The sequence below is a fragment of the Brienomyrus brachyistius genome, chromosome 2, assembly GCF_023856365.1.
Source record: "Brienomyrus brachyistius isolate T26 chromosome 2, BBRACH_0.4, whole genome shotgun sequence".
Lineage (NCBI taxonomy): Eukaryota > Metazoa > Chordata > Actinopteri > Osteoglossiformes > Mormyridae > Brienomyrus > Brienomyrus brachyistius.
This window is the reverse complement of record NC_064534.1, coordinates 41,166,957-41,183,716: the sequence shown is the minus strand read 5'-3', so window position 1 is coordinate 41,183,716 and position 16,760 is coordinate 41,166,957. Positions and strand designations below refer to the sequence as shown.

At 44.6% G+C, this 16,760-nt stretch overlaps 14 non-coding genes across 14 annotated transcripts; all 14 read right to left on the bottom strand.

Moving 5' to 3' along the window:
- Nucleotides 1–21: 21 nt before the first annotated feature.
- Nucleotides 22–140, bottom strand: LOC125735714 (5S ribosomal RNA). The gene has a single exon (XR_007395006.1). It is a non-coding gene; the product is annotated as a 5S ribosomal RNA (ribosomal RNA).
- A 1,077-nt stretch (nt 141–1,217) lies between these two features.
- On the bottom strand, nt 1,218–1,336 carry LOC125733957 (5S ribosomal RNA). Its single transcript, XR_007393288.1, has one exon. It is a non-coding gene; the product is annotated as a 5S ribosomal RNA (ribosomal RNA).
- Nucleotides 1,337–2,413: 1,077 nt separating this feature from the next.
- Nucleotides 2,414–2,532, bottom strand: LOC125735644 (5S ribosomal RNA). The gene has a single exon (XR_007394937.1). It is a non-coding gene; the product is annotated as a 5S ribosomal RNA (ribosomal RNA).
- A 1,077-nt stretch (nt 2,533–3,609) lies between these two features.
- Nucleotides 3,610–3,728, bottom strand: LOC125732999 (5S ribosomal RNA). Its single transcript, XR_007392358.1, has one exon. It is a non-coding gene; the product is annotated as a 5S ribosomal RNA (ribosomal RNA).
- A 1,079-nt stretch (nt 3,729–4,807) lies between these two features.
- Nucleotides 4,808–4,926, bottom strand: LOC125732519 (5S ribosomal RNA). The gene has a single exon (XR_007391897.1). It is a non-coding gene; the product is annotated as a 5S ribosomal RNA (ribosomal RNA).
- A 1,078-nt stretch (nt 4,927–6,004) lies between these two features.
- On the bottom strand, nt 6,005–6,123 carry LOC125733956 (5S ribosomal RNA). The gene has a single exon (XR_007393287.1). It is a non-coding gene; the product is annotated as a 5S ribosomal RNA (ribosomal RNA).
- Nucleotides 6,124–7,200: 1,077 nt separating this feature from the next.
- LOC125735643 (5S ribosomal RNA) lies at nt 7,201–7,319 on the bottom strand. Its single transcript, XR_007394936.1, has one exon. It is a non-coding gene; the product is annotated as a 5S ribosomal RNA (ribosomal RNA).
- Nucleotides 7,320–8,398: 1,079 nt separating this feature from the next.
- Nucleotides 8,399–8,517, bottom strand: LOC125732998 (5S ribosomal RNA). The gene has a single exon (XR_007392357.1). It is a non-coding gene; the product is annotated as a 5S ribosomal RNA (ribosomal RNA).
- A 1,079-nt stretch (nt 8,518–9,596) lies between these two features.
- LOC125732518 (5S ribosomal RNA) lies at nt 9,597–9,715 on the bottom strand. The gene has a single exon (XR_007391896.1). It is a non-coding gene; the product is annotated as a 5S ribosomal RNA (ribosomal RNA).
- Nucleotides 9,716–10,821: 1,106 nt separating this feature from the next.
- Nucleotides 10,822–10,940, bottom strand: LOC125730921 (5S ribosomal RNA). Its single transcript, XR_007391214.1, has one exon. It is a non-coding gene; the product is annotated as a 5S ribosomal RNA (ribosomal RNA).
- A 1,075-nt stretch (nt 10,941–12,015) lies between these two features.
- LOC125732997 (5S ribosomal RNA) lies at nt 12,016–12,134 on the bottom strand. Its single transcript, XR_007392356.1, has one exon. It is a non-coding gene; the product is annotated as a 5S ribosomal RNA (ribosomal RNA).
- A 1,079-nt stretch (nt 12,135–13,213) lies between these two features.
- LOC125735001 (5S ribosomal RNA) lies at nt 13,214–13,332 on the bottom strand. The gene has a single exon (XR_007394302.1). It is a non-coding gene; the product is annotated as a 5S ribosomal RNA (ribosomal RNA).
- Nucleotides 13,333–14,409: 1,077 nt separating this feature from the next.
- Nucleotides 14,410–14,528, bottom strand: LOC125732203 (5S ribosomal RNA). Its single transcript, XR_007391702.1, has one exon. It is a non-coding gene; the product is annotated as a 5S ribosomal RNA (ribosomal RNA).
- A 1,077-nt stretch (nt 14,529–15,605) lies between these two features.
- LOC125735641 (5S ribosomal RNA) lies at nt 15,606–15,724 on the bottom strand. Its single transcript, XR_007394934.1, has one exon. It is a non-coding gene; the product is annotated as a 5S ribosomal RNA (ribosomal RNA).
- Nucleotides 15,725–16,760: the final 1,036 nt, after the last annotated feature.

Genomic DNA, 16,760 nt, shown 5'->3' with positions numbered 1-16,760 from the left:
GTATAAAGTAAAAGTGAGAAAACCTTACAGCACCTGGTATTCCCAGGAGGTCTCCCATCCAAGTACTAACCAGACCCTACCCTGCTTGGCTTCCGAGATCAGACGAGATCAGGCGTGTTCAGGGTGGTATGGCCGTAAGCGAGAAATGCTACCAAAAAGAGCCCTTTTGCATTACACGACTCTATACATGACAGTTGGTCCCATTGGATCCTACTAATGTTCTTTTTTTTTTTTTTTCTGACTCACACTGCAGCCCCACCATCCAATCGGCAGCGCCGGACCCACACCAAACATTCACCAAACTACTCAGCCGGCAGCCTACCACAATTATTCCATTCTTTCCGCATCCGCACACTTCCTTCTTTTTAACTCCTTTTCACTACCGCACAGGTTAATCGCCGCACGTCCCCCGCCGGCAAACATTACTCCTTTGCCTACTGCATGCAGGCTTCTCTTAACGACCCTCTGTTATAAACTCCGCTAACAGCCACAAAATCTCCGCCGCACGAAGCCCACTGGTAGCTGCTGAATCACATTCTTCCCCAAAACGTCGCGCTGTCAGAACACTGGGAGCTACACACACCAACAAGTCCATACTGCAGGCTGCAGCCAGAACAATTTTCTACATTCAAACATCGACGGCCTCTTCTCTCTAAAAATTCACCAGACCGCTTCTACCACCAGCAACGAAGTTTCCATCTCTAATTCCTCTGTGATTCCCACTAACCTAAACATTAAGCTGGCATTGAAGGGTGTGAATTACCCCGGCCAATCTGTTCTTTTAAATACAGCTTTTAGCAAGTTTTGAAAGGAGAAGAGCAGAACTTGCTATGCCAATAATATCGAGTCTTCTGTGGCGAAGTGGTTTTTGCATAGAAAACAAAGCGGTCAGTTGAAGAGGAATAATATCAGTACTTTGTTTAAAACTGTGTGTAAAAAGCTGTCTCTTTATCATTAACAATAAGTTGTAAAACGTGAATGGGGAGTGACAGTCTTCAAGTTTGTGAGAAGATCGCGCCCTGGTGGAATAAAGGCACGAACAGCTTACAGCACCTAGAATTACCAGGCAGTATTTAGAGTAAAACGGTGTGTAAAAGCTGCCTTTATGAAAGAGAGAAAATAAAAATATATATATAAAATAGTAAAATGGAAGGGGAGTGATAGATTTAAATTAATCGTGAAGTGGAGCGCCCCCTGTATAAAGTAAAAGTGAGAAAAGCTTACAGCACCTGGTATTCCCAGGAGGTCTCCCATCCAAGTACTAACCAGACCCTACCCTGCTTGGCTTCCGAGATCAGACGAGATCAGGCGTGTTCAGGGTGGTATGGCCGTAAGCGAGAAATGCTACCAAAAAGAGCCCTTTTGCATTACACGCCTCTATACATGACAGTTGGTCCCATTGGATCCTACTAATGTTCTTTTTTTTTTTTTTTCTGACTCACACTGCAGCCCCACCATCCAATCGGCAGCGCCGGACCCACACCAAACATTCACCAAACTACTCAGCCGGCAGCCTACCACAATTATTCCATTCTTTCCGCATCCGCACACTTCCTTCTTTTTAACTCCTTTTCACTACCGCACAGGTTAATCGCCGCACGTCCCCCGCCGGCAAACATTACTCCTTTGCCTACTGCTTGCAGGCTTCTCTTAACGACCCTCTGTTATCAACTCCGCTAACAGCCACAAAATCTCCGCCGCACGAAGCCCACTGGTAGCTGCTGAATCACATGCTTCCCCAAAACGTCGCGCTGTTAGAACACTGGGAGCTACACACACCAACAAGTCCATACTGCAGGCTGCAGCCAGAACAATTTTCTACATTCAAACATCGACGGCCTCTTCTCTCTAAAAATTCACCAGACCGCTTCTACCACCAGCAAAGAAGTTTCCATCCCTAATTCCTCTGTGATTCCCACTAACCTAAACATTAAGCTGGCATTGAAGGGTGTGAATTACCCCGGCCAATCTGTTCTTTTAAATACAGCTTTTAGCAAGTTTTGAAAGGAGAAGAGCAGAACTTGCTATGCCAATAATATCGAGTCTTCTGTGGCGAAGTGGTTTTTGCATAGAAAACAAAGCGGTCAGTTGAAGAGGAATAATATCAGTACTTTGTTTAAAACTGTGTGTAAAAAGCTGTCTCTTTATCATTACAAATAAGTTGTAAAACGTGAATGGGGAGTGACAGTCTTCAAGTTTGTGAGAAGATCGCGCCCTGGTGGAATAAAGGCACGAAGAGCTTACAGCACCTAGAATTACCAGGCAGTATTTAGAGTAAAACGGTGTGTAAAAGCTGCCTTTATGAAAGAGAGAAAATAAAAATATATATATAAAATAGTAAAATGGAAGGGGAGTGATAGATTTAAATTAATCGTGAAGTGGAGCGCCCCCTGTATAAAGTAAAAGTGAGAAAAGCTTACAGCACCTGGTATTCCCAGGTGGTCTCCCATCCAAGTACTAACCAGATCCTAGCCTGCTTAGCTTCCGAGATCAGACGAGATCGGGCGTGTTCAGGGTGGTATGGCCATAAGCGAGAGACGCGACCAAAAACAGCCCTTTTGCATTACACGCCTCTATACATGCCAGTTGGTCCCATTGTATCCTACTAATGTTTTTTTTTTTTTTTTATCTGACTCACACTGCAGCCCCACCATCCAATCGGCAACGCCGGACCCACACCAAACATTCACCAAACTACTCAGCCGGCAGCCTACCACAATTATTCCATTCTTTCCGCATCCGCACACTTCCTTCTCTTTAACTCCTTTTCACTACCGCACAGGTTAATCGCCGCACGTCCCCCGCCAGCAAACATTACTCCTTTGCCTACCGCATGCAGGCTTCTCTTAACGACCCTCTATTATCAACTCCGCTAACAGCCACAAAATCTCCGCCGCACGAAGCCCACTGGTAGCTGCTGAATCACATGCTTCCCCAAAACGTCACGCTGTCAGAACACTGGGAGCTACACACACCAACAAGTCCATACTGCAGGCTGCAGCCAGAACAATTTTCTACATTCAAACATCGACGGCCTCTTCTCTCTAAAAATTCACCAGACCGCTTCTACCACCAGCAAAGAAGTTTCCATCCCTAATTCCTCTGTGATTCCCACTAACCTAAACATTAAGCTGGCATTGAAGGGTGTGAATTACCCCGGCCAATCTGTTCTTTTAAATACAGCTTTTAGCAAGTTTTGAAAGGAGAAGAGCAGAACTTGCTATGCCAATAATATCGAGTCTTCAGTGGCGAAGTGGTTTTTGCATAGAAAACAAAGCGGTCAGTTGAAGAGGAATAATATCAGTACTTTGTTTAAAACTGTGTGTAAAAAGCTGTCTCTTTATCATTAACAATAAGTTGTAAAACGTGAATGGGGAGTGACAGTCTTCAAGTTTGTGAGAAGATCGCGCCCTGGTGGAATAAAGGCACGAAGAGCTTACAGCACCTAGAATTACCAGGCAGTATTTAGAGTAAAACGGTGTGTAAAAGCTGCCTTTATGAAAGAGAGAAAATAAAAATATATAAATAAAATAGTAAAATGGAAGGGGAGTGATAGATTTAAATTAATCGTGAAGTGGAGCGCCCCCTGTATAAAGTAAAAGTGAGAAAAGCTTACAGCACCTGGTATTCCCAGGTGGTCTCCCATCCAAGTACTAACCAGACCCTACCCTGCTTGGCTTCCGAGATCAGACGAGATCGGGCGTGTTCAGGGTGGTATGGCCGTAAGCGAGAGATGCTACCAAAAACAGCCCTTTTGCATTACACGCCTCTATACATGCCAGTTGGTCCCATTGGATCCTACTCCTGGTTTTTTTTTTTTTTTTTATCTGACTCACACTGCAGCCCCACCATCCAATCGGCAGCGCCGGACCCACACCAAACATTCACCAAACTACTCAGCCGGCAGCCTACCACAATTATTCCATTCTTTCCGCATCCGCACACTTCCTTCTTTTTAACTCCTTTTCACTACCGCACAGGTTAATCGCCGCACGTCCCCCGCCGGCAAACATTACTCCTTTGCCTACTGCATGCAGGCTTCTCTTAACGACCCTCTGTTATCAACTCCGCTAACAGCCACAAAATCTCCGCCGCACGAAGCCCACTGGTAGCTGCTGAATCACATGCTTCCCCAAAACGTCGCGCTGTCAGAACACTGGGAGCTACACACACCAACAAGTCCATACTGCAGGCTGCAGCCAGAACAATTTTCTACATTCAAACATCGACGGCCTCTTCTCTCTAAAAATTCACCAGACCGCTTCTACCACCAGCAAAGAAGTTTCCATCCCTAATTCCTCTGTGATTCCCACTAACCTAAACATTAAGCTGGCATTGAAGGGTGTGAATTACCCCGGCCAATCTGTTCTTTTAAATACAGCTTTTAGCAAGTTTTGAAAGGAGAAGAGCAGAACTTGCTATGCCAATAATATCGAGTCTTCTGTGGCGAAGTGGTTTTTGCATAGAAAACAAAGCGGTCAGTTGAAGAGGAATAATATCAGTACTTTGTTTAAAACTGTGTGTAAAAAGCTGTCTCTTTATCATTAACAATAAGTTGTAAAACGTGAATGGGGAGTGACAGTCTTCAAGTTTGTGAGAAGATCGCGCCCTGGTGGAATAAAGGCACGAAGAGCTTACAGCACCTAGAATTACCAGGCAGTATTTAGAGTAAAACGGTGTGTAAAAGCTGCCTTTATGAAAGAGAGAAAATAAAAATATATATATAAAATAGTAAAATGGAAGGGGAGTGATAGATTTAAATTAATCGTGAAGTGGAGCGCCCCCTGTATAAAGTAAAAGTGAGAAAAGCTTACAGCACCTGGTATTCCCAGGTGGTCTCCCATCCAAGTACTAACCAGACCCTACCCTGCTTAGCTTCCGAGATCAGACGAGATCGGGCGTGTTCAGGGTGGTATGGCCATAAGCGAGAGACGCGACCAAAAACAGCCCTTTTGCATTACACGCCTCTATACATGCCAGTTGGTCCCATTGGATCCTACTCCTGGTTTTTTTTTTTTTTTTATCTGACTCACACTGCAGCCCCACCATCCAATCGGCAACGCCGGACCCACACCAAACATTCACCAAACTACTCAGCCGGCAGCCTACCACAATTATTCCATTCTTTCCGCATCCGCACACTTCCTTCTCTTTAACTCCTTTTCACTACCGCACAGGTTAATCGCCGCACGTCCCCCGCCAGCAAACATTACTCCTTTGCCTACCGCATGCAGGCTTCTCTTAACGACCCTCTATTATCAACTCCGCTAACAGCCACAAAATCTCCGCCGCACGAAGCCCACTGGTAGCTGCTGAATCACATTCTTCCCCAAAACGTCGCGCTGTCAGAACACTGGGAGCTACACACACCAACAAGTCCATACTGCAGGCTGCAGCCAGAACAATTTTCTACATTCAAACATCGACGGCCTCTTCTCTCTAAAAATTCACCAGACCGCTTCTACCACCAGCAACGAAGTTTCCATCTCTAATTCCTCTGTGATTCCCACTAACCTAAACATTAAGCTGGCATTGAAGGGTGTGAATTACCCCGGCCAATCTGTTCTTTTAAATACAGCTTTTAGCAAGTTTTGAAAGGAGAAGAGCAGAACTTGCTATGCCAATAATATCGAGTCTTCTGTGGCGAAGTGGTTTTTGCATAGAAAACAAAGCGGTCAGTTGAAGAGGAATAATATCAGTACTTTGTTTAAAACTGTGTGTAAAAAGCTGTCTCTTTATCATTAACAATAAGTTGTAAAACGTGAATGGGGAGTGACAGTCTTCAAGTTTGTGAGAAGATCGCGCCCTGGTGGAATAAAGGCACGAACAGCTTACAGCACCTAGAATTACCAGGCAGTATTTAGAGTAAAACGGTGTGTAAAAGCTGCCTTTATGAAAGAGAGAAAATAAAAATATATATATAAAATAGTAAAATGGAAGGGGAGTGATAGATTTAAATTAATCGTGAAGTGGAGCGCCCCCTGTATAAAGTAAAAGTGAGAAAAGCTTACAGCACCTGGTATTCCCAGGAGGTCTCCCATCCAAGTACTAACCAGACCCTACCCTGCTTGGCTTCCGAGATCAGACGAGATCAGGCGTGTTCAGGGTGGTATGGCCGTAAGCGAGAAATGCTACCAAAAAGAGCCCTTTTGCATTACACGCCTCTATACATGACAGTTGGTCCCATTGGATCCTACTAATGTTCTTTTTTTTTTTTTTTCTGACTCACACTGCAGCCCCACCATCCAATCGGCAGCGCCGGACCCACACCAAACATTCACCAAACTACTCAGCCGGCAGCCTACCACAATTATTCCATTCTTTCCGCATCCGCACACTTCCTTCTTTTTAACTCCTTTTCACTACCGCACAGGTTAATCGCCGCACGTCCCTCGCCGGCAAACATTACTCCTTTGCCTACTGCATGCAGGCTTCTCTTAACGACCCTCTGTTATCAACTCCGCTAACAGCCACAAAATCTCCGCCGCACGAAGCCCACTGGTAGCTGCTGAATCACATGCTTCCCCAAAACGTCGCGCTGTTAGAACACTGGGAGCTACACACACCAACAAGTCCATACTGCAGGCTGCAGCCAGAACAATTTTCTACATTCAAACATCGACGGCCTCTTCTCTCTAAAAATTCACCAGACCGCTTCTACCACCAGCAAAGAAGTTTCCATCCCTAATTCCTCTGTGATTCCCACTAACCTAAACATTAAGCTGGCATTGAAGGGTGTGAATTACCCCGGCCAATCTGTTCTTTTAAATACAGCTTTTAGCAAGTTTTGAAAGGAGAAGAGCAGAACTTGCTATGCCAATAATATCGAGTCTTCTGTGGCGAAGTGGTTTTTGCATAGAAAACAAAGCGGTCAGTTGAAGAGGAATAATATCAGTACTTTGTTTAAAACTGTGTGTAAAAAGCTGTCTCTTTATCATTACAAATAAGTTGTAAAACGTGAATGGGGAGTGACAGTCTTCAAGTTTGTGAGAAGATCGCGCCCTGGTGGAATAAAGGCACGAAGAGCTTACAGCACCTAGAATTACCAGGCAGTATTTAGAGTAAAACGGTGTGTAAAAGCTGCCTTTATGAAAGAGAGAAAATAAAAATATATATATAAAATAGTAAAATGGAAGGGGAGTGATAGATTTAAATTAATCGTGAAGTGGAGCGCCCCCTGTATAAAGTAAAAGTGAGAAAAGCTTACAGCACCTGGTATTCCCAGGTGGTCTCCCATCCAAGTACTAACCAGATCCTAGCCTGCTTAGCTTCCGAGATCAGACGAGATCGGGCGTGTTCAGGGTGGTATGGCCATAAGCGAGAGACGCGACCAAAAACAGCCCTTTTGCATTACACGCCTCTATACATGCCAGTTGGTCCCATTGGATCCTACTCCTGGTTTTTTTTTTTTTTTTTATCTGACTCACACTGCAGCCCCACCATCCAATCGGCAACGCCGGACCCACACCAAACATTCACCAAACTACTCAGCCGGCAGCCTACCACAATTATTCCATTCTTTCCGCATCCGCACACTTCCTTCTCTTTAACTCCTTTTCACTACCGCACAGGTTAATCGCCGCACGTCCCCCGCCAGCAAACATTACTCCTTTGCCTACCGCATGCAGGCTTCTCTTAACGACCCTCTATTATCAACTCCGCTAACAGCCACAAAATCTCCGCCGCACGAAGCCCACTGGTAGCTGCTGAATCACATGCTTCCCCAAAACGTCACGCTGTCAGAACACTGGGAGCTACACACACCAACAAGTCCATACTGCAGGCTGCAGCCAGAACAATTTTCTACATTCAAACATCGACGGCCTCTTCTCTCTAAAAATTCACCAGACCGCTTCTACCACCAGCAAAGAAGTTTCCATCCCTAATTCCTCTGTGATTCCCACTAACCTAAACATTAAGCTGGCATTGAAGGGTGTGAATTACCCCGGCCAATCTGTTCTTTTAAATACAGCTTTTAGCAAGTTTTGAAAGGAGAAGAGCAGAACTTGCTATGCCAATAATATCGAGTCTTCAGTGGCGAAGTGGTTTTTGCATAGAAAACAAAGCGGTCAGTTGAAGAGGAATAATATCAGTACTTTGTTTAAAACTGTGTGTAAAAAGCTGTCTCTTTATCATTAACAATAAGTTGTAAAACGTGAATGGGGAGTGACAGTCTTCAAGTTTGTGAGAAGATCGCGCCCTGGTGGAATAAAGGCACGAAGAGCTTACAGCACCTAGAATTACCAGGCATTATTTAGAGTAAAACGGTGTGTAAAAGCTGCCTTTATGAAAGAGAGAAAATAAAAATATATAAATAAAATAGTAAAATGGAAGGGGAGTGATAGATTTAAATTAATCGTGAAGTGGAGCGCCCCCTGTATAAAGTAAAAGTGAGAAAAGCTTACAGCACCTGGTATTCCCAGGTGGTCTCCCATCCAAGTACTAACCAGACCCTACCCTGCTTGGCTTCCGAGATCAGACGAGATCGGGCGTGTTCAGGGTGGTATGGCCGTAAGCGAGAGATGCTACCAAAAACAGCCCTTTTGCATTACACGCCTCTATACATGCCAGTTGGTCCCATTGGATCCTACTCCTGGTTTTTTTTTTTTTTTTTATCTGACTCACACTGCAGCCCCACCATCCAATCGGCAGCGCCGCACCCACACCAAACATTCACCAAACTACTCAGCCGGCAGCCTACCACAATTATTCCATTCTTTCCGCATCCGCACACTTCCTTCTTTTTAACTCCTTTTCACTACCGCACAGGTTAATCGCCGCACGTCCCCCGCCGGCAAACATTACTCCTTTGCCTACTGCATGCAGGCTTCTCTTAACGACCCTCTGTTATCAACTCCGCTAACAGCCACAAAATCTCCGCCGCACGAAGCCCACTGGTAGCTGCTGAATCACATGCTTCCCCAAAACGTCGCGCTGTCAGAACACTGGGAGCTACACACACCAACAAGTCCATACTGCAGGCTGCAGCCAGAACAATTTTCTACATTCAAACATCGACGGCCTCTTCTCTCTAAAAATTCACCAGACCGCTTCTACCACCAGCAAAGAAGTTTCCATCCCTAATTCCTCTGTGATTCCCACTAACCTAAACATTAAGCTGGCATTGAAGGGTGTGAATTACCCCGGCCAATCTGTTCTTTTAAATACAGCTTTTAGCAAGTTTTGAAAGGAGAAGAGCAGAACTTGCTATGCCAATAATATCGAGTCTTCTGTGGCGAAGTGGTTTTTGCATAGAAAACAAAGCGGTCAGTTGAAGAGGAATAATATCAGTACTTTGTTTAAAACTGTGTGTAAAAAGCTGTCTCTTTATCATTAACAATAAGTTGTAAAACGTGAATGGGGAGTGACAGTCTTCAAGTTTGTGAGAAGATCGCGCCCTGGTGGAATAAAGGCACGAAGAGCTTACAGCACCTAGAATTACCAGGCAGTATTTAGAGTAAAACGGTGTGTAAAAGCTGCATTTATGAAAGAGAGAAAATAAAAATATATATATAAAATAGTAAAATGGAAGGGGAGTGATAGATTTAAATTAATCGTGAAGTGGAGCGCCCCCTGTATAAAGTAAAAGTGAGAAAAGCTTACAGCACCTGGTATTCCCAGGTGGTCTCCCATCCAAGTACTAACCAGACCCTACCCTGCTTAGCTTCCGAGATCAGACGAGATCGGGCGTGTTCAGGGTGGTATGGCCATAAGCGAGAGACGCGACCAAAAACAGCCCTTTTGCATTACACGCCTCTATACATGCCAGTTGGTCCCATTGGATCCTACTCCTGTTTTTTTTTTTTTTTTTATCTGACTCACACTGCAGCCCCACCATCCAATCGGCAACGCCGGACCCACACCAAACATTCACCAAACTACTCAGCCGGCAGCCTACCACAATTATTCCATTCTTTCCGCATCCGCACACTTCCTTCTCTTTAACTCCTTTTCACTACCGCACAGGTTAATCGCCGCACGTCCCCCGCCAGCAAACATTACTCCTTTGCCTACCGCATGCAGGCTTCTCTTAACGACCCTCTATTATCAACTCCGCTAACAGCCACAAAATCTCCGCCGCACGAAGCCCACTGGTAGCTGCTGAATCACATGCTTCCCCAAAACGTCACGCTGTCAGAACACTGGGAGCTACACACACCAACAAGTCCATACTGCAGGCTGCAGCCAGAACAATTTTCTACATTCAAACATCGACGGCCTCTTCTCTCTAAAAATTCACCAGACCGCTTCTACCACCAGCAAAGAAGTTTCCATCCCTAATTCCTCTGTGATTCCCACTAACCTAAACATTAAGCTGGCATTGAAGGGTGTGAATTACCCCGGCCAATCTGTTCTTTTAAATACAGCTTTTAGCAAGTTTTGAAAGGAGAAGAGCAGAACTTGCTATGCCAATAATATCGAGTCTTCTGTGGCGAAGTGGTTTTTGCATAGAAAACAAAGCGGTCAGTTGAAGAGGAATAATATCAGTACTTTGTTTAAAACTGTGTGTAAAAAGCTGTCTCTTTATCATTAACAATAAGTTGTAAAACGTGAATGGGGAGTGACAGTCTTCAAGTTTGTGAGAAGATCGTGCCCTGGTGGAATAAAGGCACGAAGAGCTTACAGCACCTAGAATTACCAGGCAGTATTTAGAGTAAAACGGTGTGTAAAAGCTGCCTTTATGAATGAGAGAAAAAAAAAAAAAAAAAAAATATATATATATATATATATATATATATAAAATAGTAAAATGGAAGGGGAGTGATAGATTTAAAATAATCGTGAGGTGGAGTGCCCCCTGTATAAAGTAAAAGTGAGAAAAGCTTACAGCACGTGGTATTCCCAGGCAGTCTCCCACCCAAGTACTAACCAGACCCTACCCTGCTTAGCTTCCGAGATCAGACGAGATCGGGCGTGTTCAGGGTGGTATGGCCATGAGCGAGAGCCGCGAACAAAAACAGCCCTTTTGCATTACACGCCTCTATACATGCCAGTTAGTCCCATTGGATCCTACTCCTGTTTTTTTTTTTTTTTATCTGACTCACACTGCAGCACCACCATCCAATCGGCAGCGCCGCACCCACACCAAACATTCACCAAACTACTCAGCCAGCAGCCTACCACAATTATTCCATTCTTTCCGCATCCGCACACTTCCTTCTCTTTAAGTACTTTTCACTACCGAACAGGTTAATCGCCGCACGTCCCCCGCCGGCAAACATTACTCATTTGCCTACCGCATGCAGGCTTCTCTTAAAGACCCTCTGTTATCAACTCCGCTAACAGCCACAAAATCTCCGCCGCACGAAGCCCACTGGTTGCTGTTGAATCACATGCTTCCCCAAAATGTCACGCTGTCAGAACACTGGGAGCTACACACGCCAACAAGTCCATACTGCAGGCTGCAGCCAGAACAATTTTCTACATTGAAACATCGACGGCCTCTTCTCTCTAAAAATTCACCAGACCGCTTCTACCATCAGCAAAGAAGTTTCCATCCCTAATTCCTCTGTGATTCCCACTAACCTAAACATTAAGCTGGCATTGAAGGGTGTGAATTACCCCGGCCAACCTGCTCTTTTAAATACAGCTTTTAGCAAGTTTTGAAAGGAGGAGAAGAGCAGACCTTGCCATGCCAATAATAACGAGTCTTCTGTGGTGAAGTCGTTTTTGCATAGAAAACAAAGCGGTGAGATGAAGAGGAATTATATTAGTACTTTGTTTAAAACTGTGTGTAAAAAGCTGTCTCTTTATTATTAACAATAAGTTGTAAAACGTGAATGGGGAGTGACAGTCTTCAAGTTTGTGAGAAGATCGCGCCCTGGTGGAATAAAGGCACGAACAGCTTACAGCAGCTATAATTACCAGGCAGTATTTAGAGTAAAACGGTGTGTAAAAGCTGCCTTTATGAATGAGAGAAAAAATATATATATAAAATAGTAAAATGGAAGGGGAGTGATAGATTTAAATTAATCGTGAAGTGGAGCGCCCCCTGTATAAAGTAAAAGTGAGAAAAGCTTACAGCACCTGGTATTCCCAGGTGGTCTCCCATCCAAGTACTAACCAGACCCTACCCTGCTTGGCTTCCGAGATCAGACGAGATCGGGCGTGTTCAGGGTGGTATGGCCGTAAGCGAAAGATGCGACCAAAAACAGCCCTTTTGCATTACACGCCTCTAAACATGCCAGTTGGTCCCATTGGATCCTACTAATGTTCTTTTTTTTTTTTTTATCTGACTCACACTGCAGCCCCACCATCCAATCGGCAGTGCCGGACCCACACCAAACCTTCACCAAACTACTCAGCCGGCAGCCTACCACAATTATTCCATTCTTTCCGCATCCGCACACTTCCTTCTTTTTAACTCCTTTTCACTACCGCACAGGTTAATCGCCGCACGTCCCCCGCCGGCAAACATTACTCCTTTGCCTACTGCATGCAGGCTTCTCTTAACGACCCTCTGTTATCAACTCCACTAACAGCCACAAAATCTCCGCCGCACGAAGCCCACTGGTAGCTGCTGAATCACATGCTTCCCTAAAACGTCGCGCTGTCAGAACACTGGGAGCTACACACACCAACAAGTCCATACTGCAGGCTGCAGCCAGAACAATTTTCTACATTCAAACATCGACGGCCTCTTCTCTCTAAAAATTCACCAGACCGCTTCTGCCACCAGCAAAGAAGTTTCCATCCCTAATTCCTCTGTGATTCCCACTAACCTAAACATTAAGCTGGCATTGAAGGGTGTGAATTACCCCGGCCAATCTGTTCTTTTAAATACAGCTTTTAGCAAGTTTTGAAAGGAGAAGAGCAGAACTTGCTATGCCAATAATATCGAGTCTTCTGTGGCGAAGTGGTTTTTGCATAGAAAACAAAGCGGTCAGTTGAAGAGGAATAATATCAGTACTTTGTTTAAAACTGTGTGTAAAAAGCTGTCTCTTTATCATTAACAATAAGTTGTAAAACGTGAATGGGGAGTGACAGTCTTCAAGTTTGTGAGAAGATCGCGCCCTGGTGGAATAAAGGCACGAACAGCTTACAGCACCTAGAATTACCAGGAAGTATTTAGAGTAAAACGGTGTGTAAAAGCTGCCTTTATGAATGAGAGAAAAATATATAGATATATATAAAATAGTAAAATGTAAGGGGAGTGATAGATTTAAATTAATCGTGAAGTGGAGTTTCCCCTGTATAAAGTAAAAGTGAGAAAAGCTTACAGCACCTGGTATTCCCAGGAGGTCCCCCATCCAAGTACTAACCAGACCCTACGCTGCTTGGCTTCCGAGATCGGATGAGATCGGGCGTGTTCAGGGTGGTATGGCCATAAGCGAAAGACGCGACCAAAAACAGCCCTTTTGCATTACACGCCTCTATACATGACAGTTGGTCCCATTGGATCCTACTAATGTTCTTTTTTTTTTTTTTTCTGACTCACACTGCAGCCCCACCATCCAATCGGCAGCGCCGGACCCACACCAAACATTCACCAAACTACTCAGCCGGCAGCCTACCACAATTATTCCATTCTTTCCGCATCCGCACACTTCCTTCTTTTTAACTCCTTTTCACTACCGCACAGGTTAATCGCCGCACGTCCCCCGCCGGCAAACATTACTCCTTTGCCTACTGCATGCAGGCTTCTCTTAACGACCCTCTGTTATCAACTCCGCTAACAGCCACAAAATCTCCGCCGCACGAAGCCCACTGGTAGCTGCTGAATCACATGCTTCCCCAAAACGTCGCGCTGTTAGAACACTGGGAGCTACACACACCAACAAGTCCATACTGCAGGCTGCAGCCAGAACAATTTTCTACATTCAAACATCGACGGCCTCTTCTCTCTAAAAATTCACCAGACCGCTTCTACCACCAGCAAAGAAGTTTCCATCCCTAATTCCTCTGTGATTCCCACTAACCTAAACATTAAGCTGGCATTGAAGGGTGTGAATTACCCCGGCCAATCTGTTCTTTTAAATACAGCTTTTAGCAAGTTTTGAAAGGAGAAGAGCAGAACTTGCTATGCCAATAATATCGAGTCTTCTGTGGCGAAGTGGTTTTTGCATAGAAAACAAAGCGGTCAGTTGAAGAGGAATAATATCAGTACTTTGTTTAAAACTGTGTGTAAAAAGCTGTCTCTTTATCATTACAAATAAGTTGTAAAACGTGAATGGGGAGTGACAGTCTTCAAGTTTGTGAGAAGATCGCGCCCTGGTGGAATAAAGGCACGAACAGCTTACAGCACCTAGAATTACCAGGCAGTATTTAGAGTAAAACGGTGTGTAAAAGCTGCCTTTATGAAAGAGAGAAAATAAAAATATATATATAAAATAGTAAAATGGAAGGGGAGTGATAGATTTAAATTAATCGTGAAGTGGAGCGCCCCCTGTATAAAGTAAAAGTGAGAAAAGCTTACAGCACCTGGTATTCCCAGGAGGTCTCCCATCCAAGTACTAACCAGACCCTACCCTGCTTAGCTTCCGAGATCAGACGAGATCGGGCGTGTTCAGGGTGGTATGGCCATAAGCGAGAGACGCGACCAAAAACAGCCCTTTTGCATTACACGCCTCTATACATGACAGTTGGTCCCATTGGATCCTACTAATGTTCTTTTTTTTTTTTTTTCTGACTCACACTGCAGCCCCACCATCCAATCGGCAGCGCCGGACCCACACCAAACATTCACCAAACTACTCAGCCGGCAGCCTACCACAATTATTCCATTCTTTCCGCATCCGCACACTTCCTTCTTTTTAACTCCTTTTCACTACCGCACAGGTTAATCGCCGCACGTCCCCCGCCGGCAAACATTACTCCTTTGCCTACTGCATGCAGGCTTCTCTTAACGACCCTCTGTTATCAACTCCGCTAACAGCCACAAAATCTCCGCCGCACGAAGCCCACTGGTAGCTGCTGAATCACATGCTTCCCCAAAACGTCGCGCTGTTAGAACACTGGGAGCTACACACACCAACAAGTCCATACTGCAGGCTGCAGCCAGAACAATTTTCTACATTCAAACATCGACGGCCTCTTCTCTCTAAAAATTCACCAGACCGCTTCTACCACCAGCAAAGAAGTTTCCATCCCTAATTCCTCTGTGATTCCCACTAACCTAAACATTAAGCTGGCATTGAAGGGTGTGAATTACCCCGGCCAATCTGTTCTTTTAAATACAGCTTTTAGCAAGTTTTGAAAGGAGAAGAGCAGAACTTGCTATGCCAATAATATCGAGTCTTCTGTGGCGAAGTGGTTTTTGCATAGAAAACAAAGCGGTCAGTTGAAGAGGAATAATATCAGTACTTTGTTTAAAACTGTGTGTAAAAAGCTGTCTCTTTATCATTACAAATAAGTTGTAAAACGTGAATGGGGAGTGACAGTCTTCAAGTTTGTGAGAAGATCGCGCCCTGGTGGAATAAAGGCACGAAGAGCTTACAGCACCTAGAATTACCAGGCAGTATTTAGAGTAAAACGGTGTGTAAAAGCTGCCTTTATGAAAGAGAGAAAATAAAAATATATATATAAAATAGTAAAATGGAAGGGGAGTGATAGATTTAAATTAATCGTGAAGTGGAGCGCCCCCTGTATAAAGTAAAAGTGAGAAAAGCTTACAGCACCTGGTATTCCCAGGTGGTCTCCCATCCAAGTACTAACCAGATCCTAGCCTGCTTAGCTTCCGAGATCAGACGAGATCGGGCGTGTTCAGGGTGGTATGGCCATAAGCGAGAGACGCGACCAAAAACAGCCCTTTTGCATTACACGCCTCTATACATGCCAGTTGGTCCCATTGGATCCTACTCCTGGTTTTTTTTTTTTTTTTTATCTGACTCACACTGCAGCCCCACCATCCAATCGGCAACGCCGGACCCACACCAAACATTCACCAAACTACTCAGCCGGCAGCCTACCACAATTATTCCATTCTTTCCGCATCCGCACACTTCCTTCTCTTTAACTCCTTTTCACTACCGCACAGGTTAATCGCCGCACGTCCCCCGCCAGCAAACATTACTCCTTTGCCTACCGCATGCAGGCTTCTCTTAACGACCCTCTATTATCAACTCCGCTAACAGCCACAAAATCTCCGCCGCACGAAGCCCACTGGTAGCTGCTGAATCACATGCTTCCCCAAAACGTCACGCTGTCAGAACACTGGGAGCTACACACACCAACAAGTCCATACTGCAGGCTGCAGCCAGAACAATTTTCTACATTCAAACATCGACGGCCTCTTCTCTCTAAAAATTCACCAGACCGCTTCTACCACCAGCAAAGAAGTTTCCATCCCTAATTCCTCTGTGATTCCCACTAACCTAAACATTAAGCTGGCATTGAAGGGTGTGAATTACCCCGGCCAATCTGTTCTTTTAAATACAGCTTTTAGCAAGTTTTGAAAGGAGAAGAGCAGAACTTGCTATGCCAATAATATCGAGTCTTCAGTGGCGAAGTGGTTTTTGCATAGAAAACAAAGCGGTCAGTTGAAGAGGAATAATATCAGTACTTTGTTTAAAACTGTGTGTAAAAAGCTGTCTCTTTATCATTAACAATAAGTTGTAAAACGTGAATGGGGAGTGACAGTCTTCAAGTTTGTGAGAAGATCGCGCCCTGGTGGAATAAAGGCACGAAGAGCTTACAGCACCTAGAATTACCAGGCATTATTTAGAGTAAAACGGTGTGTAAAAGCTGCCTTTATGAAAGAGAGAAAATAAAAATATATAAATAAAATAGTAAAATGGAAGGGGAGTGATAGATTTAAATTA